Genomic DNA, 25,728 nt, shown 5'->3' with positions numbered 1-25,728 from the left:
TGCTGTAAGGCACAAAAATGTCTATAACAGTTGCCCCCTAAAGTATGAGGTCGTTTATTGGGTGAAATGCTTTATTAGGAGGATCCGAAGTTCATTCAATCATCGGGAGGTGACCTGTAACAAAATACAATACAATACATTATCTTTTCATATTTTGTTTTCATGATCTAGCTGATGCGGGCATTTCCCATGCTCAGCTTTATAAATACATTTGCTGTACATAAACAGACGATCGTCTGATAATAGACTGATAATTCTCTGCTTTTAATTATCATCCTTTTAGTAGGATGATCATCTGCTGCACATGTCTATGTTTTTATCTCCTGAATATATATCGCAGCCCGGATGGATGAAACTAGATCCGGGGTCTTCAAACTTGTCCGATCTTCACTCTGGTACAAGTCGATCCATGTGAGAATTTCTTGAAGTCGAACATGGAAAGACATCGCTTGATTACCAGTAATGTAAACTGTTAACAAGCGCGAGAGGAATCACCGATAATGATGATGACCCTCAAGGTACTGCAGCACAATTCACGTGGCGTAAATATAGGATCTGACGTCGAACACCACGCAAAGTCTCCCGGTCGAAGGTCATTAATGTATACCTATCGCCGGAAGTGAGAAACTTGCCATTGAGGCATGCAAGCTTCAAAGTACTGAGGGGGTGTTCCTAGATCAACTTCTTGGATAATGAGCTGATGTCGACAAGAAGTGATCCGTCAAAGGAGGGCCTTAATGAATCCCACATCAGTGACACGGAACAGAGCTAGTGATGATGGTGAAAACGATCTGTGAAATATGATTCAGGGTGGTGGTCATGGAAGGATGAAAGATGATGTATGGTAGTGGATGGGACCCGGTTGACACTTTCTGAATGACATCTCTTGAACATATAACGACACTGATGTGATGGATCGGTAGCATTACCCCATGTACGGATGGTATGGCGAGACCATGGTGAAGGGACCGGTGAATGATAATAACCCAACCCGATATTTACGGAGGCAAAAGTGTCATGTTCAAGAGCGACTTGCTACCATTAAGCTTTGAGGTTCTCCCAATTTTCCCCAGTCATTTCTGACCAGTACCTCTTTATTTTTGTCAAGCTTGAGGAGGATAACATATGCTTGTTCTATAACCTGCCCTTCGGGCAAGCCCATCGCTATGTTTTAACGAGCTTAACGATAGGGAAACTCGTTCTCGTCTAAAGACAAGTTTGTCGCTATCTAATATTTTTAACGAGCCCAGCGACAAAGACAACTCGGTCCTTTTCATTTTTAGAGAGTCTGAAAAGGGTACATAAAGTGGACTCCAGGGGTCCTTTTTCGTCATCTAATCCCTTAAGTCCGAAAAAGTATAAAACAATACAGAAGGGATGAATGTTCGATATATTTATCGAGCCGAACTAGACAAGCGCTCGATCTTTTTGTGCAATAATCCCTCAGGTCCAAAAAGATTAAAATCTAGAGGAGGGATAGCTCTTCCTGTCCTTTTAACGAGCCGAAAGGCCAAAACTCGGCAAACTTTTCATATTTTAATAGTCAGTGAAAAGAGCTCAAAGAAGACTCGTCTTTCGAGGAACGAGTGATAAACAGGGATAGCAGCAGATTCCAGGTACAGGTTGGAATTTTCCAATCATGGCAGTGTCACAAGGATGGCTAGGTGAAATCACTCTTCGCAGCTGTTCCTCAAAATGGGTAAACAATCATATGGAGGTGAACGATCGGCCAAATGAAAGTGGAGGTGGCAGGTGCAAAACACGACCAAGGCTTTTATGGTTGATGAATTTACGGTCTCAAATGGTTATTTACCAGTTCATTTTTTCTGGATGAGCTTGAACTCTGGGGGGAAGCTTGCTCACATGCTTATGTTTATTTTTTAACAAGCATGAAGTCCGCGTTAAAACTGCTCGGTTTTGCGTTTATTTTTTAACGAGCATGAACTATGCCAAAACTGCTCGTTTTTGCGTTTATTTTTTAACGAGCATGAACTTTGCCAAAACTGCTCGTTCTTTTGCATGCCCCCAACATCATAATAACGCATGTCAAAGGAGGGTGCCCCCCAAGCTTCATTGCATTCAACTTGGTGGTTGGAATGAAGGTTTACCTTTGAATTTTGAAAAGGGGATTTGTTTCATTTTTTAATGAGGTTGACTAATAAAAGAACTATCCTCATGACTCATTGTTTCATTTTTTAACGAGGTTGACACGAGATAAGAACCGTCCTCGGAGCCCACTGTATTTACAGTATTTCCATTAGGGCGATGATCCATGCTGACAAAATTTTTAGGAATCTTCCGAATCCATTGGATATAGAAGATCTCATATTGTAGGTTTCCACTGTGGCTACTTCCGCCAGACTATCTGCCGGCGGTAGGGCAAAAGTACCCATTAAGGCAGGGTCTTTTAGGAGACCTACTCCAATATTTTGAAGCGAATGATCGCTTCCATGGATCATTGGAATGCTTCCCGTAACTTGTGAACTGTCGGGGAGGAAAGTTTGTTGGTCGACGATTGTGATCCCTCCTTGAAAGGGAAATGCAATCTTCCTGAAGTAGGTCGACACAACTGCGGCCATGGCATATATCCATGGCCTTCCCAGTAGGATGTTGTAATCGAGGTTTCCATCAATTACTTCAACATCAACTTCTACTGTTTTGCCCCCCAGTTCAACTTGCAAGTTACTTAAAATCCCGTATGGAGTGTATGATCGTCCATCAAATGCTTTTAATGTCGTTGACGATTTCGACAAGGGTGGTGAGCCTAAATTTTTCCAGCAACTCATCGACATAAGACATGTAGATGCCCCCTCATCAACAATTGTTCGATGAACAGTTTTGTTGAGGGCTTTCACTTGAATAAGGAAAGCTAGTTGAGCTGGTAACTGAGGGTCATATCCTTTATGATCAAAGGCCACAAGATTGGAATCCATTGGGCCAATCCCACCTATCGCTGATAATAAAGCTTGCTCTTGGGAGGTGCAATTTTGTGCTACCTCAAGTGTCGACATAGCGGACGACGATTGGGCCAGGTCCTCTATTATATTATAATCCTGTGTTATTTTTTCACGAGGATTAAATGTCGATTTGTGTACTACTCCCTTTGGCGACTTTATCATTGGTTTAGGAATGATGGGTGGCACAACTTTGGTCAAAGTTGTTGTTGAACTACTAGGTTGTTTATTTGCCTTGTTGTTCAACTGCTTTGGATTCCTGTAATCTTTATTCTTTGTCAAAGCATTATTCTTCTGCTTTGAGGTAGACAACATAAGCACTTGGGATCGGGAAGCATTTCGATTAGCAACCAGATTTTGGCTTGGGTTAGGAAACAGATCAGTCAATATTGCTGGGGTTTTCGAACTCTTAAAGAGCTTCTTAACTTCAGCTATATGTGGACAATCTTTCGTCCAATGATCCTCATCGCATATATGACACCCTGTCGGGGGTTTCCCTTTCCTTTTCTTTTTCTTCTTGCCCCCTGGTTGCTTCAGTTGTTTGCCCTTGTCGGTCGACATGGCATTTACTTCTGAGGCGAGAAGTTCCTCATCTGCATTTTGACTAGAAATTTTGCGTTTGCCAGTCACGCCATTACTGGCGTGAGAGTTAGTATTCGATTTAGGAGGGGGAGGAATTGAAAATTCAGGTCTGGGGGCGTCAAGTATTTTGTCGTAGAGTGTGCCAGACTGAGTATATACTAAGTCCAGATATTGAGCACGAGCAATGACCTGCTCCTCTGTTACGACTCCCCCCTTGGCCACATCTTCCGTTATAGCCGGAAGTAATGACTTTATAAACCATTCAGCTAACACCTGATCGGGAATGTAAGTTTTCACCATCCTACGATGATGTCGCCACTCATGTATATGATCAGATATGTGAGTGGCCGTTGTCTGTTTGAAGTTGGTAAGGAGTTCTGTTCCCGTTTCATACCTTATCGGTAATTGAAAATGGGTTAAGAAAGTCGTGGCTAAGGAGCTGAAATTGTCGAAAGAGGCTCTTGGCAATTCAATGTACCATTTAGCCGCTGGACCTGTCAATGTCCTCTGGAAGAGGCGAAGTCTTATCGAATCATCGTTTAGAGTGTTCGATGAACACCACAGATGAAAAGTCATGACGTGATTCGACGGGTCTTCACCTGGATTTCCATTGAATTTAGGAATGTCCGATGGAAGTTTATGCGGAATCGCTGGCCACCAAGGGGCATAAGCAATTGGATCATTCGTTAGCCGGTTTAGATCTGGCAATTCTAGAGTTGCTACAAAGGGCAACTGTTGGTTCAGGTTAGGCGAAGCATATCCAGGATAAGATGGTATCGCCTGAGCAACGGGTCTTAGCAGACCAGCATAATGCTGACAACTTTGACAAAGTTGATGGGCATAACCATTATAGCATGGTTGCCCATTACTTACAAAGACTTGTTGCTCAGGTCCTTGATATGATTGCTGGAATGGTGGTTGTTGAGATTGAGCCAGCTCTGGTTGTTGGACCATTTGCTGTTGACCAATATTGGATGATTGACCAAGATGAGGAGTCACAGTACTTGTTTGAGCCTGAGTCGCTCCAGATAAGGAGGCACTACCCTGAGATTGTGATTGAGCCACTGAGACAAGAGGTTGTTGTATTACAACAGGTAGCGCTTGTACTTGCGACGCATTCGCCATAGCAGGCATAGTGGGAATATTCGACACAGGGTGTACTGGTTGCATTGAATATGCAACTCCTGATCGTTGAGGCAGTATTGGTACCCAACCGCTGGATGTAATTCCAGTTTGACCTGATCCTTGTTGTAAACTCTCATATGGTTGTTCTCTAGGAGGGAACAATGAAAGAGCATACTGCCCTCCACATGGTGGAAATCCAGTATTTAAAGGGTAAATTGGCCTTTGAAGACACATTGGATCAATTTGTTGAGTTTCAACATAAGAAGTACCAGATGATAATCCGGATGAAGAAATAGAAACTAACCATATTGTCGTCCCTGATTGGACTCCGGCTTGTTGTTGACAATTTGCCGGGACAGATGGTATACCAGCGAACATCGTTGGAGTAGCAGCAGGAGGTTCTGCTGCTGTTGTGTCAGACGACACAGTCCTAGATGTCGACGATTGTCCAGACATATTTAGTCTATCCAAAAGATTTCTTAGCGATTCTACAAGAACTTACGATGCCAAAAGACTAACTTCTAAGATCAACGCAGGAATAGGGGGGGTGATTATGTTCCGTTTAAAATGAATTTTATATGACGACGCTTTAGACACAACTTGCTTTTTCACTTTTTAAGAGTCGAGAAAAAGCTAAAGATGACTCTAGTCTCCTTCGATGTATTAACGAGCCCGAAGTGACAAATGCTCGGATGGACTTTTTCAGTTATAGAGTTTGAAAAAGGCCAAAAGAAACTACTCTGGAGTTCTAGGCAGAGGGTGTGCCAAACCTTTCGCGAAACCACAAAATACGTTTTACGGTACAAGTGGTCGATCTTCGTGAATGCTGTGTTCACTGCATCGCGATCAGTAGGGCGGCCGACACGGCTTCCTATGGATAAAGGCTTTGTTCCTATAGGGGTCCCCCAATATACGCGACGGTACGCGGGGGCACAAGTCCGTATTAGTGCTATCGTCTCTTAGGAGGAATCACCCACCTTCGTAGAGATCGACGGTCACTATGTTTAACGACGCTGGAACACGTCTCTACCTAGACCTCTATTGTGTTTCGTTATGTTTCAAAGCGTTGTTAGATAAATTCAGTTCTTTTTAGGTTGATCTTGCTTAGCAGTTTGCCTTTATGGATCACCACATGATGTATGATACAACTCCTAAATGCAGTCTAAGAATGATAAGCAAGCTTTTTCAATTCTTTCAACTTTATGAAAATCTTAACTACTGAGGGAAAAGAAAGACACCATCTTTTCAAACAAATCATAGAGCACACACTGATGCACTTTTCCTAAATCGACATGCAAACTGTCAAAATGCACATGCACAATGCAAGTATTTCTTTTCGTCTTCCTTAATGTTGATGTATTACAAAAAGAAAGCTGTTGTATGATTTCGAATTCAATTTCAAGCGAAAGCAAACAAGTTTTTGTCCAATAATCAAAAGAACACCTTAAGATTCACTCATTTCAACACAAGAAATACTGAAATTCGAACCATATAACGAAAGCAAATGCTCAAGCAGCTATGAACAGCAATAAACTAGCTCCTAGAATCACAACGACACTTTCTCACAGGTCTAGATCCAAGAGGTCACAGCAAGACTAGTTCACTTTCGCTACGGGAAACTGTGAATGAAAGCAAGAAATACAATAAGAAAAATCACGGTTTCTTCATACAACTGAGGCGGAATGAAGGCAAAGAAAGGTAGTTTCAGCTGGGTATACAGGTTGACAACAGGCTGCAAAAATAATATTGAAAACTGGGCAACAGACAGTGGGGAACCCCAGTTGCACAAGGCAAAACTGGATCAGCACAGGTGCTGCAATGTCAATCTGACATGCAGCGTAGGTAGCCCCTTCGGGACCTGTGTTGCAGCGCAGGTAGCCTTTGCTGCAGCTGCACTGAAGAGACAACTCTCGTCTCTCTCAGATTCCGGGTCACAGTTTGCTCAAAAATCAATGGTTTTTGGCCAAATTAGAGGCTATCAGCCAGGTATACACTAGAGGATGATTGAGGAAGATGAACACTATCACAAAGAGCTAAAAAGAGTCCTTGTGGATCAGCTCTTCAAATCATAAACATGCCCAGCACTGGGCTAGAGTAGCTGCCCTCTACTTTGCATTCGAAGGATTCGAATGCAGTTCGATTCGGTACTCCCTTTGTTTAAGAAATGAATAGCAAGAAACACAAGCTACCAACAAGACACGATCCCCAGTGGAGTCGCCAGTCTGTTGTGGGGAAAAGTATCCAACACAGAATGACCCTATCCCACTCTAAGGGTGATAGTTCCTTAGCAACAGCCAAAGCAAAGCTATCTAAGATTACTTCTTTATGACATGCAAAAGAGGAAAGGAAGAGATCCACTTACCGATGTCTTGCGCAAATGGTCGATCCAATCTTCTCTCTTTGCCGCTTGCTCCCAGCTCCAAGTCTTCTCACGGGCCCAGCTACACAAGATCCTGCAAACAAGACGAGAAAAGGAAACTACAAGAAGCATGCATTCATAATTGATTCAAGGATTAGCATAAATCAAATATGCAAGTAAGACAATACACCATTGAAACACATGCGAATAGAAGAACCTCAAATGCTTTATTAATGGAAGAAAGTAAGGTTCAGGCGGTGATACAACCATAAGAGGTCCAATCCAGCATCACCTTCCCGACGGAAAGAAATCTCCTCTTCACCTCCCTCAAGCAATCACCCAATACTCTCGACTATAAACCAACAACAATTCTTTGCACTAAATTCCGGCCTCCAAATCCCATGGGATGAGATCCTTATATAGAGTTTTGGAGTGAAGATAAGTCAGCTTGATGTGTGACTTGTTGTCCTCTTCAACTCCAGTTGTTCTTCAGTCCTTGAGTCCACTCGGAGTTTCTACCTTCCACTTGGAGTTTTAGAAACTCTTAACTCATCATTAGGCGAATCTTCTGATCCAAGTGTCATTTTGGAAGCTTCCTGGGCACTGGCACATTGAGAAAAGATTCCTCCACATGTCAAAGTACGCCCAGTGCAGGTAGCCTTTGTTTCACTTGCTATGCAACGCAGGTACACCATAGAGCTTTTGACATTCAGCGCAGATGCTTAGTGGAGCAGCTGCTTTGATCCAAAATTGACCTGTTTTTGAGTGTTTTTCAGTGGAGAACTGATCTGAAGTGTTGTGGTTTGCTGACCTTGTTCCTCTAGGGGTAGGAACAACATGTTTAGGGACTTTGGATCCCTCAGATTATTGACATTTCATGCTCTATGCTGTAAGGCACAAAAATGTCTATAACAACACTTCTTCAGATGTCGTTCCTCAGAATTGCTTTACTTGGATTTCAATTCAATAAGGAAACAAAAGTGTTGGTTGCTTCCGTCATGAACCTGTTAGGCAGGCCTTTATCTTCAACATGTTCCTAACAATTACCATCATGGTTTTATTATTTCATTTAGGCACCCCATTTTATTGAAGCATATATGGAAGAGTCAGCTACTTTTTATGCCTTGGTGCTTTGGTGGTCCTTAAAAAATATCTTGAAACATATTCCACTATCACCTGTCCTCAGACCCTTCATCTTTTTGTCACTGAAATTTTCAGCTTGCATGGCAAATGCAACCTGAACTTCTATGAAGAATAAAAATAATGCTATCTAATTTTTCAGAACAAAAAGATCACCTAATTTGAAAACCCTACATTCCTTCACATAACTACACCCCATTGATTTCCAGCAGTTTCCATCGATGTCACTTAAAATCCCTCTTTCCATTTCCTACTAATCCATTTAAATGGAAAAGAATCACTCATTTTATATGATTGTTGTGTATAGAGTGTACCTAAGAAAAACCGGTGCATCATCAGATCACTACAAGGAATTTTAGTAAACACTCAAAAGCCTCAGCATCAAGAGTATTTCCCAAAAGCACAAACATTATCGATATTACTCCAACAGTCCAGAGTAACAATCAATACCCCAACTGCAACAACATGGGTTCCTTTATTTTTGGAACTACTATGGCTAAATCAAACTCCAGCAAACATTTATGCAAGCTTCTATACTCTTTAACTTCGATATATCTAGCTTCCAGAATCTATACTCGTAAACTTAAAAATATTAATGGCACGAAGATCTAATTTTAAGGTATTAGGACCATTTTTTTCGATGTATGCATTTCACTTCAACAATGTTTCTTGCTATGTTCAGGTTGTTTAGAAGTTATAACATTGTATAGGTTCTATCAAATAAAGGTTGTTTAAAATTAAAAACTGATCGCTGCGACCATGAATATAGTCCTACACCAAAGAAATGTAAAGATTCAAAGAAAGGTTGTTTAAAATTAAAAACCGATCGCTGCGACCATGAATACAGTCCTACACCAAAGAAATGTAAAGATTCCTAGACCACTTTTCCTGAAAATAAAGAATAAAAAAATAGCAGATTAGTTTCCAACAGTTATAGTAACCTAAAAGACTTTGATGAATCAAATTTAGCAGTATAAATCAAACCCTTACATGATTGCTAGGAAAAGCAGATGCTCGAAGCGTTTCCTGCACTTCACTTGAAAAATTCTTTTTTCAGCTTGCTCACGATGAATGCAGCTTGATCAGGAGTTGCAACAATAGAAGTTATTCGATACCCATTGTCCCAATGTCTGTGAATACCTTCACTTGGATAGAGAAAATGAAGCTCAACAGCCTGAACAGGTGCAACTAGTAGTTAATGAGAAATAATGGTTTATTAAAGAGATAAAGATTATAAAGCAAATAGCATGGCAAATGCAACCTGAACTTCTGTGAAGAATAAAAATACACAAACTATTTTGAAAATTACAGAGCAATTTCAGTACAGAACTCAACACAGGATCCCTTTATTGGGGTTTGTAGACAAACAAGGGTTAACAAATATGGGATGCATGGCCTACATTTTTGAGCTGGCAAACCTTATGATGCAATCCATCAATCTCTTCGTCCAGGTCCCCATGAATGGGATCTACCCTCAATTGCAATTGTTCGCTCTGGCGATTCGATCTGTTGTTCAGCCCCTCTCTGCAAAAATCAATCAATATCACCGTACGCATATCTCCATGAAATGGATAAAATAGCAACGGGTGTGCTCAATTGACTGAAAGGTACCTTGATCGGAAGGGCCCTGAAGCATAAGTAGAATTCTGTCTGTGCACTGATGTCATAAAAAAAAAGCTGATGCAGCAGTTTGAAAAGAAAAACTGTATGGGTTTCCAGAACGAGTCTATGGGAGGAATGCCACCATCGAAATCAAACTCCCAATAATTTTGAAGGGTATGTTTTAGAGAAGGGTCAGCCCTTCTCTGAAAAAATTAATCAATATCACTGTACACATATCTAAAATATCAACGGTCGTGCTCAATTGACGGAATGGTACCTTGATCGGAAGGCCCTGAAGCATAAGCAAAATGCACAGATGCCATAAACAAAAAACTTATGCAACAAAAAAATGGACGCAGCCAAATCCAAAAGACACCCACAAGTTCAATATTTTTTGACTGATCCACGACGCTCCACAGGGCCAAGGCCTACACAGTGGCCAGCGGATTCAAGCAAGATCCTTGACTCGACGACACAAGTCCTGGCCACTCCCATGTGAAATGGGACAATGTTTCAGAAAACATACCAAAGGTGGAAAAGGTAAGACAGGTATAGTTTCAGTTATAACGAGAACTTTAATCTAATGGTGGAAAACATTTTAATTGTCTAACATCAAATCAGAGGAGGGATCATAATAAGACACGTAATCCAAGAGGAGAGTTGATTTCAAAGGGAACGCCTTACGTCGTAATTATTGCATAATTTGACCATGATGCATTAACTTGTGTTCCCATATTTGCGACTTAACTTACATAAAATCTAGCGATCATATTTCACCTCACACGTGCATTAATAGAACAAATCATATTAAGCCATTCATTTAATTCGTCGAAATATTCATCAATAAATATGAAACAACTAGCAATATCATCAACACCTGGACGACATTCAAAATCTAAAACATTTGCAGTGAATTAAAAAAAATGATGATTAGATTTATTGGTCATTTAATTGTAATGATATCAATGATATATCGTTTGAAATTCTTGGCAGTTTAAGTGCAGCAATGTAGTGGAAGTTGCGTGAGGTGAGGTATGTGGAGGGTCTATTGGCCCATTGTAACACTAATGATTTCCTTTCCATATGAGTTGAAACTGTTGATAACCCGAAGATGTGGCATATTCTCATTTATGTGGATCTCCTTAGGATACCCCATTGCCTTCAAGATAACTGCAACTTCACCTAGTTTAAGTGGACATCGACACTCGTTTTGTTTCTGCAATGCTAGTGGCCATAAGTGGGAACAATTTTTATAATGGCCAGGCCACTCTTTTTGTCTGTAAGAAACCATCATTGTATTTTCAGCAAGGGAGCCACATTTTGATGTACTTTGAGCTTTGAAACCTCCTCTAGAATAAAAACAATCTTCTACACAAATACCCTCCTGATAAAGTGAAAATAGTCCAAAGAATATGGACTCATTGGCATTTAGGACACTAAAATAGAGTGGCAAATAGGAAGTGGAATTTATAAATATACATTGATTTAAAGGTCCTGTATATATAGTTGTTTTTCCAGAAAGATTATATTATGAAATTTTTAACTTTCAAGGCCAATTTTGAGCTTTGAAACCTCCTGTAGAACAGAAACAATCTTCTACACAAATACCCTCCTGTAGAATGAAAACAATTTTCTACACAAATACCCTCCTGATAAAGTGAAAATAGTCCAAAGAATATGGACTCATTGGCATTTAGGACACTAAAATAGAGTGGCAGATAGGAAGTGGAAGTTATAAATATACATTGATTTAAAGGTCCAGTATATATAGTTGTTTTGTGAAATTTTTAACTTTCAAGGCCAGTGATTAATTACCCTCATCTGATACCTACCTCCAAACAATATACCAATAAATAATTGTACACATTGGCCAAAGTTACAAAACCTCTTCTCATGAGAATTAAAGCAGGTAGCTTACGTGAAAACTTTTCATGCATTTCGGCACATGGTTTGCATGAAGTTGTTGCGGAGTGTGGATTCTCACTAATTGTTAGGGAAAACAGAACTATGGAATATAATCACTGAAACTTTCAATAAGGTCAGAGACAAGCCATATGTTACTTTAATTAAACTAAGGCATATTCTAATAGAACCTTCAGTCAAGTTAGAGCTAAAGCAAAATTAATTTCAAGCAGAGATAATTATCTCCTTCCCCGATGCAATTTCAGTGGACGGTAAAGAGGCTCCCAAAATTAATATTTGATTACAATAACCGGAATAAAATCATAACCTCGTGATCCTAAAAGCCAGTTATGGTCATATTTGTTAATTTGAATAAACTTTTTCATAAAGTGTGTTTAACAGAAACCTAATAGCCTGGGAAGAAGAAACGACCTACAAATTTACTTAATTACAATCTAGCTTATTCTAGATTTATTAAAAACTTGCATAAAAGCAAAAAAATAGTTTCAGGCGCAGTCAATTCTATAAACCTGCAGATGCAATAGAAAATTACTTTTCCTAATCCATAAAAGCAAATTCATGAACTTACACTGATTCATAAAAGCAAATTCATGGGTTGATTGGTGAAACAATTACAGTCTGGAAAGAAAATGAACTTACATGTGGACAACGAAGAACAATTCCTTCTTGCACAAATATGGAGGATTTTGCACAGATCGCGTGGATTACTTCTCTATTGAACTCTAATCTAAGTGTGATTACATGGCTAAATATAGTGTAAAATAACAACAATAACAGTACATCAATTTTACATAGAACAATAAGCAGATAAAACTGCCTAAACATCGTTGAAGCGACCAAAGCTAAATCTGAAACCCACCTCGAGAAACTCTTGGGTATAAATTAAACAGGGTCCATGCATTAATAACAGAAAAATAAATAAGCTGCAGGCTTGGTGGAAAATTTGTCAACCAGGAAAAAGAAAGGGAGCACTTGGTTATTTACGGGAAAACCATTTCAAACCACCTTCAAACTTGGATTGAGAACTGTTCACTCACTTGCAAACAAGAAAACAAGAGGGGTCTCATAAGAGTTGATAACTCGTAGCAAAAAGGGGAGAAGAATGACTTTCATAAGAGGCATGAAGTCAGGGTCTCATAAGAGTTGATAACTCGTAGAAAAAAGGGGAGAAAAACTACTTTCATAATAGGCATGAAACCAAGAGAGAAACCGCAAGAGGAAGATGATGATGAAGAGCCCTTGGGGAGCCAATTACCCGCCAAATGATGACACGGAGGAGCATTGTTGAGACAGTAGGTGAGCAAGGTTTCACTCTTGTAAGCCCAAGGAGAGGCCGAGGATTGGTATCACCACTCCAGACCTCAGGGAATGGCTCCCAAGGTGTAGTGGCTCTTCCTCTGCTTCAGAAGGTGCCACATTATCTGAACTTTTCCCTGCTTCTGGGGTGGAACGTGGGCGAGGAAGCAGAAAACCAAACCCCCATCTGCAGAAGAGAATGAATCAAGACCGCTACAAGAGAGCCTTTCCGGGGCTCCCATGAAGGCTATTTTTGTTAAATTGTTGGAGCACCCATAATGCCTAGATCGAAAGAAACTGCAGAATTGACGACATAAGAAAATCTCCGTAACTGAATCATACCAGATTTTAATCGGATGGTACACTTGATTTCTATCGTCTAACATTTAAATCAAAGGCCTACAAAAGGACAGGTGGCATCGGAGGGAGTTCTTTTCATAGGGAAATGCCTTACTGCGTAATTAATTACATATTAAAGATTGAGATTTATCTCAAAATTAATTATGCCATTTCTACCATTTCAATTAAACTGATTAATAAAAAAAATGTCATATGTCATGCGAAATTAGTTTCGGTTTTATGAACATGTGGTATTGATAAACCATAGTATTGGCCCACGGTATTGTAACAAATCCTATTTATGTGTTATGAATCTCCATGGTAAGGTGGGGTGAATCTCCATGGTTAAGAATTGTGTTACATGCTATTAGTTGATTTTCTTGTTGATCAATATTAGTTAGAAATGACCAATGCAACTTATAATGTTTAACTTTGAAAAATAATTGTTTATTTTTAAATATTAGTAAAAAAACTAAATTTCAAACATTTGATTGGATCATAACTTGAAGGTCTTATTATAGCATTTGCAAAAGATAATGTCATGTGGATAACTACCTCACATATTTGATGCCATAATTGATGGATATGGTTGTAATATTCATCCATTATTTTTAGATATTTGTGCAATATTTTTTATAAGCTTTAAAGGAATTTAATAATATATTTACGATCAGTTAGTTCCCACCATAATTTAAGCAACTCTTTGCATAAAAAATGGATAGGAATAAGATATATATTTATTAGGAATTACTTCTCACTATTATTTATGTTTTCCTCAATACTTATGTAGGAGTGAAATTGTAAATGTGTAAACTTAGGCTATGGTTGTGACCCTTTAACATAACCAAGTTTCTAAGGAGTGAATGCAAGGTATATTCCTTACTATCATTTTTATACATGTTGAGGACAATCTTTTTTTGTATTCTTCTATTGGAAAAAGTTGAATTTATTTATTTATTTATTTATAGATCACCTTTTATATGGCCTCATCCACTAACACTACCCTATAGTTCTTTATATATTCCCAATTATAAAGACCAGCATTCCATTAGTTAGGTATTGTTGTCTCTATGATATTCCAAATCTCATTTTATTTTAATGGATCCATAATATTTTCTTTTAGCTTTCAAAATCTCATCTTTACCATCCATTACCTTTTTTATTTAATCATTTAATGAATGAACATATGAATGCATCCATAATAATTCATGTTTTTCAATTACTACATATATCTTCTAAGTGAAACACAAGGTTTGTTTCACCTACAAATGGTTGGCACATAACAATGTCAACTTCATGAACAAGACATGTTCTTTTAGCAATGTGTGAAAATTACATATTTTTCTTTTAGCAATGTGTGTTCACATTTACTTGAATTCACATGTTAGAGAAAAGCTCGCGCACATGATTTGTTTTTTCGTAGGGATTGTAAATGGAATGATCCTCACAAAAAGAGTCAAAATATAACTTTTGCCAATTCTCATAAGCTCATTTGACACTCCCTAGTGTATTCTCAAATCTAAATAGATGCGGTATAAGAAAATTGAGGTTTAACACCTTCACAATCAAAACCACTATGAATCATTTTTATACAATTTACGCATGTATTTTATATGCATGGTCTATATTAAAGATGGAGCCTTCACCCACCTTATCTCTATTTGCAAAAGATCTACATTGTCTCCAACAAAAATTGCTAAGTAAAAACAGTATATATGCATGTCAAAATAAAGACACTAATATTTACCTAAAAATATAATTCCATACATAAAAAAAAAAATCAGCATGTACTAACATTTTATGACCTACCTTTAACTTGTGACTTAGATCCATAATTTTCCATATGAATCCCCGAATCCCCTATATGAATCCCCGAATCCACTTTATTAACATTTTGTATCATCAAAATGTGGGTGAATGACATGTATTGAAATCACAATGTATTCCACATTAACCTCAAAGTTATACAATATGTTTAATTGTATTTATATTCAACATTTCATGAACCAAATTATGCATGTTAATAAGGAGATCAACATAGTTTCCTTAAAAAAATTTGTACTTTCCAATATAACTTTATATTAAAGTATAAACTAGACTTTCTAAATCTTCTCGAAATTAATATAGTGTTAAATAATATTAAGATTAATATTCAAGAGATAGAAAATATTGCATAAGAAAGTGATCCAGGTGGACCAACAAATACCAATGGCATGACAAAAGGCTCAAAATTCAAAGTGGCAGAAAGATGATGAACTTGACACCATATTGAAGTGTTTGTTGCCTTGATTCCAATGGCGTGAACGAAACTCCAATCCGAGTATGTATGAAGACGATAAAGGTAGTCAAAGTTTAAGGTTGACTTGCACATGTGGTAGGCTTAAGGAGGGTCCAATTTGGCAGAAACCCAGCACTAGAATCCAGAGGATTTTCCGGGAAAATTTGTAGGACGCTTAATTCATCCAATAACCCTAAGGATCGAGAATATGTCTAATAAGGGTGAAAAAATAAAAAAATATATGGGTGGCAGGCCATGACCCCTGTCGCTACTGGTGGAACCACAACATAACAAAAATCAAATATAATATATATATATATATATATATATATATATATATATATATATATATATATATATATAGGGGCAGGCAACCATGACCCCGCTGCCCCCTGAACCACCATATATTATATAGTATGGGGAGCAGGCCACCAGACCGACCTACCCGCCTCTCGTTATAACAGTTTAACTGTATTGTATTAAAATGGGAGGGGCAAGATTTGATCCCCCAACCCCTTCTCAACCATTCGACTTTTTTAGCCAACATGCCAACGGACTCTGTTGGGAGGTCCGCTGACAATTTTTTATTTAAACCTTACGCACAGTGTGACTGAGGGGAGAGCGCAGCATGAATTTCGAGGTCATTGATTTGCACGAAGGCGGAACCTTCCCTCAACACATTTTCAGAGGGTCAATTTTGGTCGAGTGTCAGAATTGGGCGAGTTTTATATCGATTTTACACCTCTTGGCGATAGGAACTCAACAGTGATGTCAGTTTCTACAATAGAGCTCTCCATTTTTCAGACATTTTCTAGATTGGAGGTATAAGAATCCTTATGTAAATGCTAATTGTACTTCTTTCTCTTTTATGCCACTTAATGAATGAAGGCCTCTCCATTGATCAAGTAGGGCCCGGAGACGTAGTCCAAATTGGACGAACTCCGTTATCAAGTCTATTGTCTTCTTTTCATGCCTTATGTGTTTCTTCTCTTCATTCATGTGCACATTAAGTTTTCTATGGTTAAGCTGCAAATTTGTTCATGTAATTCTTTAATACATCTATAAGAAAAAGATCTTGGATCAAGTGGTATCGGAGCAGGTCTTTGTAGATGTGAATTGCATGTTTGTATGCTAACAAGAAACATGCTCCGAAGAGGCGAAGGGAAACTAAAGGATTTTGATCCCGAAGCGGGGCGTGCACATCGAAGGAGAAACATGGCATATGACGAGGCTCGTTATGAGGAGGAGTGAAATTACTATAAAGCCTTCTATACAATGGAAGAAAAGGTCGATCAATTGTTTTCAAGGCTGGAGAAAACAGAAGAGAGAAAGCCAGAAGAACAAGGTTCGGTGCATGGAAATGGTGGAGAAGAACCCCCTCCTTCTCCTTCCATGAGTGAAAGTTCTTCTTCCTCTCATCACCATCATCATAGAAATTCAAGGGATGCATCTATGAAACCTTTCTTTAAATTAGATGTCAAATTTTATCTTTCCATGTATAATGGTGAAAGTAATGTAGAAAAGCTTCATAAATGGATTAAGCAGATTGAAATCTACTGCAGGATTCAACATATTAAAGAGGATGAGGCAAAGATCCAATTAGATTCTCTTCGGCTGAGTGGCACCACTCTCGTTTGGTGGGAGAGAAAATTGCGAAGCAGTAAGAGTTTGAGTAATCTTCTTTCCTCATGGTCTAATTTTTTTCTGCATTAAAGGAACACTTTTATCGCTTGGGTTATAAGCAAAAAACCTTAATGGACTGGAAATACTTAAGACAAGGTAGAGGTCAAGATGTTCAAAGCTTTACTTGACTCACCTAAAGTAGTAACTAAGTATATTGGATCATTACATAGTTAAATTAGGAGTTCATTATTATTTTTTGAACCAGCTACTATTGACTTGGTTAGTGTAAAGGACATACATCTTGAGAACTGTGGAAAAAATGAAAGAGATGATCATTCCAAGAAACCACCTTTCAAACCTCCAAATGGAAAATCCAAAGTGAAAGGAAAGGGAAAGGAAAAGAGGACAAGATCAACCAAGAAATATGAAGGAGAAAAGCCTTATTGCACTCACTGCAAAAAGGAAGGTCATGATGACAATCATTGTTGGAAATTGTACCCAGAAAAGAGACCAAAGAGGTATGGAGGAAAGGGAAATCAGAAGACAGTGGCAACTGTGCAGCAAGACATTGGATCCGATTCCGGAGATCAAGCATTGATCATGGCAGTAGGAACAAAAGGTACTCTTACACCTCATGTTAATTCTGAATCACATGAAAGCAATAGTTCAACAGATGAGTCTCTTCCTAATGAATGAAAGAGAATTGAGTTATTTCAGATTAGAGTTGTCATAAATCATACAAAAGTGGAAACTCTATTTGATACCGAATCCCAAAGAAATTTAATTTTAGAGTCCTTGGTAAAGAAGCTAGCCTTAAAAACCAAACGCATCCAAAACATTATCTGCTTGGATGGATACATGATAAAGCAAAATTGAATGTAACTAAGCAGTGCAAAGTTAAATTTGTGATCACTTCTAAGTTAGTGGATGAGGTAGAAGTTGATGTGATACCATTGGATATCTGTGGCATGGTGTTAGGGAGTCCATATTTATATGATAGAAAAGCAGTCTTCTTTCGTCATGAAAACAAATACCAAATCACAAAAGATGGTGTAGAATATATTGTAAGGGCTCATCAAACTAGAATCAATGCGAGTTTTGTAAGTGCAGGACAAATGAAGAGGTTGGTGAATTCCAGTCAGAGATGCATGCTTATGGTTTTAAGAAGAAAAGATGAAGAATTATCTGATGCTTTCCATGGTTGTGATCCTGTGCATAAAAATGAATTATGTGAATTAATTTCTAACTATGATGATATGTTTCGGGAACCAAGGGGATTACCTCCGAAGAAGGAAATCCAAAATGAGATCCATTTGGAGCATGATGCCCCTTTACCAAACATTGGCATGTATAGGATGTCGACTATTGAGATGGAGGAAATCAAAAAGCAGGTGCAGGAACTATTGAACCAAGTGGTCATCAGACCGAGCACTTCTCTGTGTGGCTCATTGATTGTCTTAGTGCCAAAGAAAGATGGCACATGGAGGATGTGTGTGGATTACCGGGCACTAAACAAAATCACGGTGAAAAATTGTTACCCTCTCCCTCACATTGATGATTACTAGATCAATTAAAGAATGCTATTTATTTCACCAAATTAGATTTGCGTAGTGGTTATCACCAGGTCCGAATTGCAGAGCAGGATGTGTGGAAAACCACCTTCAAGACCAAACAGGGGTTGTTCGAATGGATTGTGATGCCATTCAGACTTTGGAATGCTCCAGCCACTTTCATGAGGGTCATGAATGATCTCTTTAGGCCTTTCATTGATGAATTTTTTCTTGTATATCTAGATGATATTCTTGTCTTTAGTATAAATTGGAATGAACATGTATGCCATGTAAAGCAAGTGCTTGATGTACTAAAAAGAGAAAAACTCTATGTAAAATTGTTAGCATGAGTTTGGGAAAACCTTTTTGGTTTACCTAGGTCATATTGTTAGTCATGGTTCGTTAAAAATTCATCCTTCTAAAGTTGAAGCAATTGTAAATTGGCCTAAGCCTACTAGTGTAACTGAGGTTCGCAGCTTTTCGAGTGCAGTGCAGTATTGGAGGAGATTTATTGCTAATTTATCTATTATTGCAGCACCTCTACACACACTGACAAGCATAAATAAAGTCTTTCAATGGGGAGGAAAGCAACAAAAGTCCTTAGAAGCATTGAAAGAAAAGTTCGGAACTACACCAGTCTTGGCCTTACTAGATCTCCAACAGCCATTTGAGATCAAGACAGATGCCAATGGATATGCCAAGGGAGTTGTATTGATGTAGTAAAAGAATCTGATATGTTACCATTTGGAAAAATTCTCTCAAGATGTGATAAACTATCCCACTTATGACAAAGAGTTATATGCCTTGGTCTAGAGTGTGAAAAAGTGGAAACACTACTTGATCGGCAAGGAGACCATCATCCACACGGATCATCATCCCTTGCAGTATCTTTAATCACAAACCAAGTTGTAACAAGCTCGTCATTTCAAGTGGATGGGTTTTCTTCAACAATTTCATCTGGTAATAAAGTATAAGAAGGGAACTAGAAACAAAGTGGCTCATATGCTATCTCGCCCTCCTATTTCTGATCTGTTATTTTTCATAATGCTTCGTTATCTTTTGAAAGTTAGGCTGAACAATATGCTAACAATGATGACTTTAAGGAGATTTATGAAAAACTAACCCATGGCTCATAGGTGGACAACTATCACTTGCTGGGGAAATTGTTGTATCACCTTGGAAAATTGTGCATACCCATAGGAGAAAGGGTACATGTAATCCGGGAGGCACACACCTCCCTTGTGTCTGGACATTTTGGTGTTGAAAAAACTTTGTGTCATTTACAAAGATTTTGTTTTTGGCCTCATATGAAGAACATTGTGACTCACTATGTAAAGGGATGTGTGATGTGTTCTGTTTCAAATCCATCTAATAGAAAACTTGGGCTCTACACACCACTCCCTATTCTGAGTCATCCATGGGAAAGTGTGTCGATGTATTTTGTAGGAGGTTTGCCTTTCTCTAGAAAAGGTCATGACTATTTGTATATTGTCGTTGACCATTTTAGTAAGATGTGTATTTTAATGCCTTATAAAAAGCAGATCACTACAGAGCAGGATGCTTATCTTTTCTTTCAACATGTTTGGGTCCATTTTGGGTTGACCACATCGATTGTATTAGATCGGGACTCTCGCTTTCTTGGAGAGTTTTGGACCAGCTTGTGGAAGATGATGGACAACAAGTTGAAAAGAAGCACATAATTTCATCCACAGACAGACAGACAGATAGAGGTTGTCAACCACACCGTGGTACACTTTTGCAAGGCTATTGTGGAAAACATCCTAAGTTTTAGGATGAGCATCTTCCATATGTGCAACATTCCTACAATCTAGCAGTGCACTCATCTACGCATCATTCACCATTTGAGACATGTTTTGGCTACCTTCCCAAAGATCCTTTTGATATGGTCTTTGGAAAGGAATATGAATCCATTGGACGTGATGATATGGACAAAGCGCAGCGGTTCATTCAGCGGATCTAGTTGATTCACAAAGCACTATAGGAGTAGTTGGAAAAACGTCAAGCTCGATACAAGGCTCGACATGAAAAAAACCGAGTCAACCATCAATTTCAAGTGGGAAACAAAGTGTGGTTCCATATCATCAAGGACAAAATTAAGGGAGAAGGGAAGAAATTGTGAGCAATTTGGTATGTTCCATTCACCATCTTGGAGAAGATTGGAAACAACGCCTTCTGTCTCGATTTTCCAGCATATATGCAAATGTACTCCATAATGAATGTGGAAAACTTAAAGCTTTATGAGCCACCATTGACTATGGACACTGAAGAGGTGGGATTAGTTCCTATAGTTGATGACTTTGCACCAGAGTATCTCGACAAGTTTCCTGAAGATATCATCCTTGACAGAAGAACCAAGACTTCATGACGAGGAGACGTGGAGTACCTTCGAGTTGGTTTCAAAGGGATGCACCCTAGCAAGGAAAAATGGTTGGAAAAGGAAAGGGTGAGGGAACAATTCCCTCAATTTCCAATTGACTAATAAATCTTTTGGCAACCCAAAAACTCCTAAATGGGGAGGATTGATCCAGGTGGATCTCCAGATAACGGTGGCATGACAAAAGGCTCAAAATTCATGTGGCAGAAAGATGATGAACTTGACACCAGATCGAAGTTCTTGTCACCCTGATTCCAACGGCATGAACAAGACTCCAATCTGAGTCCGTATGAATAAGATAGAGGCATTCAAAGTTAGTCAACCACATGTGGCAGGTTTAAGGAGGGCGCAATTTGGCAGAAACCTGGCACCGGAATCCAACGGATTTTCCAGGAAAATTTGTAGGATTCTTAATTCATCCAATAACCATAAGGTTCAAGAAAATGTCTAATAAGGGTGAAAAGATAAAAAAAAATGGGTGGTAGGCCATGACCCTTCTTTCCCCCAGTGGAATCAGAACCATATTTATTTTAAAAACAAAAAAAAATTACAAAAGAGGGGAGGGCGGCCATGACCCTGATGCCCTCGGAACCACCATATATTAAATAGTATGGGGACTGGGAAATCAACCCCGCCGCCCCTCCATGCCACCTCTTTACAACATAAAACGATGGCAGAGGATGGGGGAGTGGGCCACCAGACCGGTTGACCCGCCTCCTGTTATAACAGTTCAACTATATTGTATTAAAATGGGAGGGGCGGGATTTGATCCCTTGACCCCTCCTCAACCATTCGACTTTTTTAACCAACGCGCCAATGGACTCAGTTGGGAGGTCTGCCGACAATTTTGTATTTAAACCTTCTGCACAGTGCAACTAGGGGGAGAGTGCGACACGATTTTCAAGGTCATTGATTTGCAAGAAGGCGGAACCTTGATTGGCATGTGGAAGGGGGTGGAACCTTGCTTGATCACATTTTCAAAGGGTCAATTTTGGTCCAGTGTCAAAATTGGGTGAGTTTTATATCGATTTTGCACTTCTTAGCGATAGGAACTCAACTCTGATGTTAGTTTCTGCAATAGAGCTCTCCATTTTTCGGTCATTTTCCATATTGGAGCTATAAGATTCTTTAAGTAAATGTTGATTGTACTTCTTTCTCTTTTATTCCACTTAATGAATGAAGGCCTCCTTGTTGATCGAGCAGGGCCCAGAGATGTAGTCCAAGTTAGACAAACTCTGTTATCAAGTCTATTGTCTTATTTTCATGCCTTATGTGTTTCTTCTCTTCTTTCATGTGCACATTAAGTTTTCTATAATTAAGCTACAAACTTGTTCATATAATTCTTTAATACATCTATAAGAAAAAGATCTTGAATCAAAAATTTTAAAAATAACATAACTTAAAATCTATTAAAAAATATTTGTAATTAAATTTATTTTAGATAATTGAGAAAAAAATATTTTTTTATGCAAATTCGTTCTTAAAATGTATCTTGTTAATATCATTTTAAATTTTATATTAACGAAACCTTGAATTTTACATATTCTAATTTACCCTCAATATCACTACTGAATGGAAAAGAACAATTTATGTAAATAAAATGAATATAAAAAGCTATTAAAGAGTATCACCTATTTATAACTATTCATATTCATGTCAATAAATCTAGATGTAATAAATAAAATATAATAAGAAGGGAAAAAATATAACAAACTTCTCCAAAATACATAAAATATTTTTTAACTATTTAAAATAGTAGAGTATCACTCATTTTATTGCTATCCATATTTATTATATATTATATTCTAACTAAATAAAAGTTGAGACATATTTAGATGCTCCCTATTTTTTACCATAATTTTATTAATAAAATAAATAATATATATATATATATATATAATAAATTTCTCTTAAATATACAAAGACTAATCAACAAAATATTTAAATTATTACCCATTTTATATTTATTTATATTTTAATATAAAATATATTATAATTAATTTTTTTTATTAACACCTCACGTTAATAGATGTAAATAAAATAAATAATAAAAGGAAAAAGTATATAATAAATTTCTCTTAAATATACCAATACTAATTAAAAAATATTTAAATTATCACCTATTTTATAACTATTTATATTTTAATATATGATATATTTTAATTAATTTTATTAAACGAATGTGTATAATTTTTATCATAATTTTATTAAGGATTATTTTATACTGTAAAATTTGAAACACTGTTTTTATCTCAAAAGATTTGATTTTTCTCTTACAATAATTTTTCATTAAATAGATTTTATTTATTTTTATCATAAATTTATTAACACTTTATGTTAATAAATGTAAATGAAATGAATAACATATTTAGGGAGGAAATTTTTTGAGGTGGAAAATTTTTTATATTGTAAAATTTGAAAAGATATTTACATCTCAAAAGATTTGGTTTCTCTTAGAAATCTTATTAGATTTAAAAAAAATTGACAGAAAAATATTCATGGAAACAATTATGTAGAATATTAACACTACTTGAAATGTTTTTTAACCATAAATTTTTTATTTTTTTCTATTGTTTTATATAATATATACAATTTTTTCCTCTTTTTAATCATATATAATATATACATTATTGACATTGAAATATTTTATTTATGGAACACAATATCAACCTTAAAATGTTTTTTTATTATATTTTTTAATAAACATGGAAATCACTTAATTATACAAATTGAAATATCTTGTTTATGACTTACATTATTTTTATTTTTTATTTTTAATAATAGTTTTTAAATCCCAGATCCTAATCTTATATTAAGAATTAAATGACATCTTCTGCACACTCAAAAGCGAAAATATAAGTTTTTTAATTACTTTTAATCACTTTATCTTTCCAAAATTGATATAATGCACATCAAAATAATTTATTTATAACTGCTAGTAAGGGTGAAAACGATTAAAGAATTACACATCTTCCTTATACTAGTAAGAGTGAAAACAATTAAAGAATTACACATCTTCCTTATACTAGGTTGTAGAATGAGCCCCTCAACCCAAAATATTGATCTCTCTAAAATTGATATAATGTGCATCAAAATAATTTATTTATAACTGCTAGTAAGAGTGAAAACAATTAAAGAATTATGCATCTTCCTTATTCCAAGTTAAATATAATAAAAAAAATATTATATATCTCAATAATATATATATATATATATATATATATATATATATATATATATATATGTATTTCTTTCAAAGAGTGTATGCCTTCATCTTCTCTTGCATTTGATCATTTTAAATTTATGATATCATGCTATCCTTTTTGTTATTTGTAATAAAATCTCTAATCCTTTCCTTTGTAGTTTTTCTCAAATAGGTTTTTCCTATAAATTTGGTCTCCAGTTTATGAGTTAATTTATTTCAGTTCATTTTTTTGTTATCCCTTTTTTTTGTTAACAACTGGTATCTAAGTTGTAGGTTCTTATTATTAATGGTATGAGTAAGGTCTACAAAAGTGATATGGAGAAGTTGAATGGGCCAATTTGGCCCTACGAAAATCACAAATACAAGATATATTGATTATGAAGGATTAGAATTTTCCAATTGAAGGATTGGGAAAAATACTCCTAACAATGACACACAAAACTTGGAAATTGTTGGACATGAAGGTCATTACTACAATTCGACAATACTTAGCAAATAATCTCTACTTTAATGTAGTGGCTGCGAAGAAAACAAAAGGGCCATGGAAGAAGATACATGTTTTTTATGAGAAAATACAACATCTTGAATATATTCTTCTTAATGAATAAGCTATATAACCTCAAGATGAAGGAGGGTGATTAAGTTGCAGAGAATTTGAACGGATTTAATATAATTACTAGTCAACTTGGCTTATCAAAATTGTTTTTGATGATCAAATAAAATCCATCCTATTTGTGTGTTCCATGCTAGATAGCCGTGAGAAGTTGATAGTAGCTATTAGCACTTCAACACCTTCTGGGACCTAAAGTTTGATGATGTCAGTAGAAATTTAATGAATGAGAAACTGTCATGCAAATCAATTTCGGAAAATAGGAAGACAAAGCTCTAACATTAGTTGATCATGGAAGGAAAATTGAACATAGCAAAAAGGGGGGATCAAAATAAAGAACATGAAGACTTTCTTTCTTTCATTGTAGAAAACCAAGACATAAGATAAAGGATTTTTGGTTTTGGAAGAAGGAATAGAAAGAACAAAAAGTAATCAGCATAAATAAAAAATCAAGCATCACAATTGAAGGTGATATCATTGTTGTAAATTAAGTGATTTATTATTTATTGTTTAAGTAGCAGAATCTTGTTTATATACTCCTAAATAGCATTAATTGAGCACTAGTATGAGGAATCACACCATGTGACCCTATGCATAAATAATTTTATTACATATCAAGCAAGTGATCAGGTTATAGTACATTTAGGAAATAATCAGTTTTGTAATATGGATCATTAAAGCCTAAATTCAATTATAAAATTTTTATGTTATTATTTTTTTATCAAATTTTGTTCGGTAATTAAGGTA

This window comes from Pinus tabuliformis, chromosome Q (assembly GCF_031772625.1).
Source record: "Pinus tabuliformis cultivar Carrire ecotype Pingquan chromosome Q, CPIR1, whole genome shotgun sequence".
NCBI lineage: Eukaryota > Viridiplantae > Streptophyta > Pinopsida > Pinales > Pinaceae > Pinus > Pinus tabuliformis.
The sequence above is the reverse complement of the archived record's forward strand: the minus strand, read 5'-3'. Positions refer to the sequence as shown.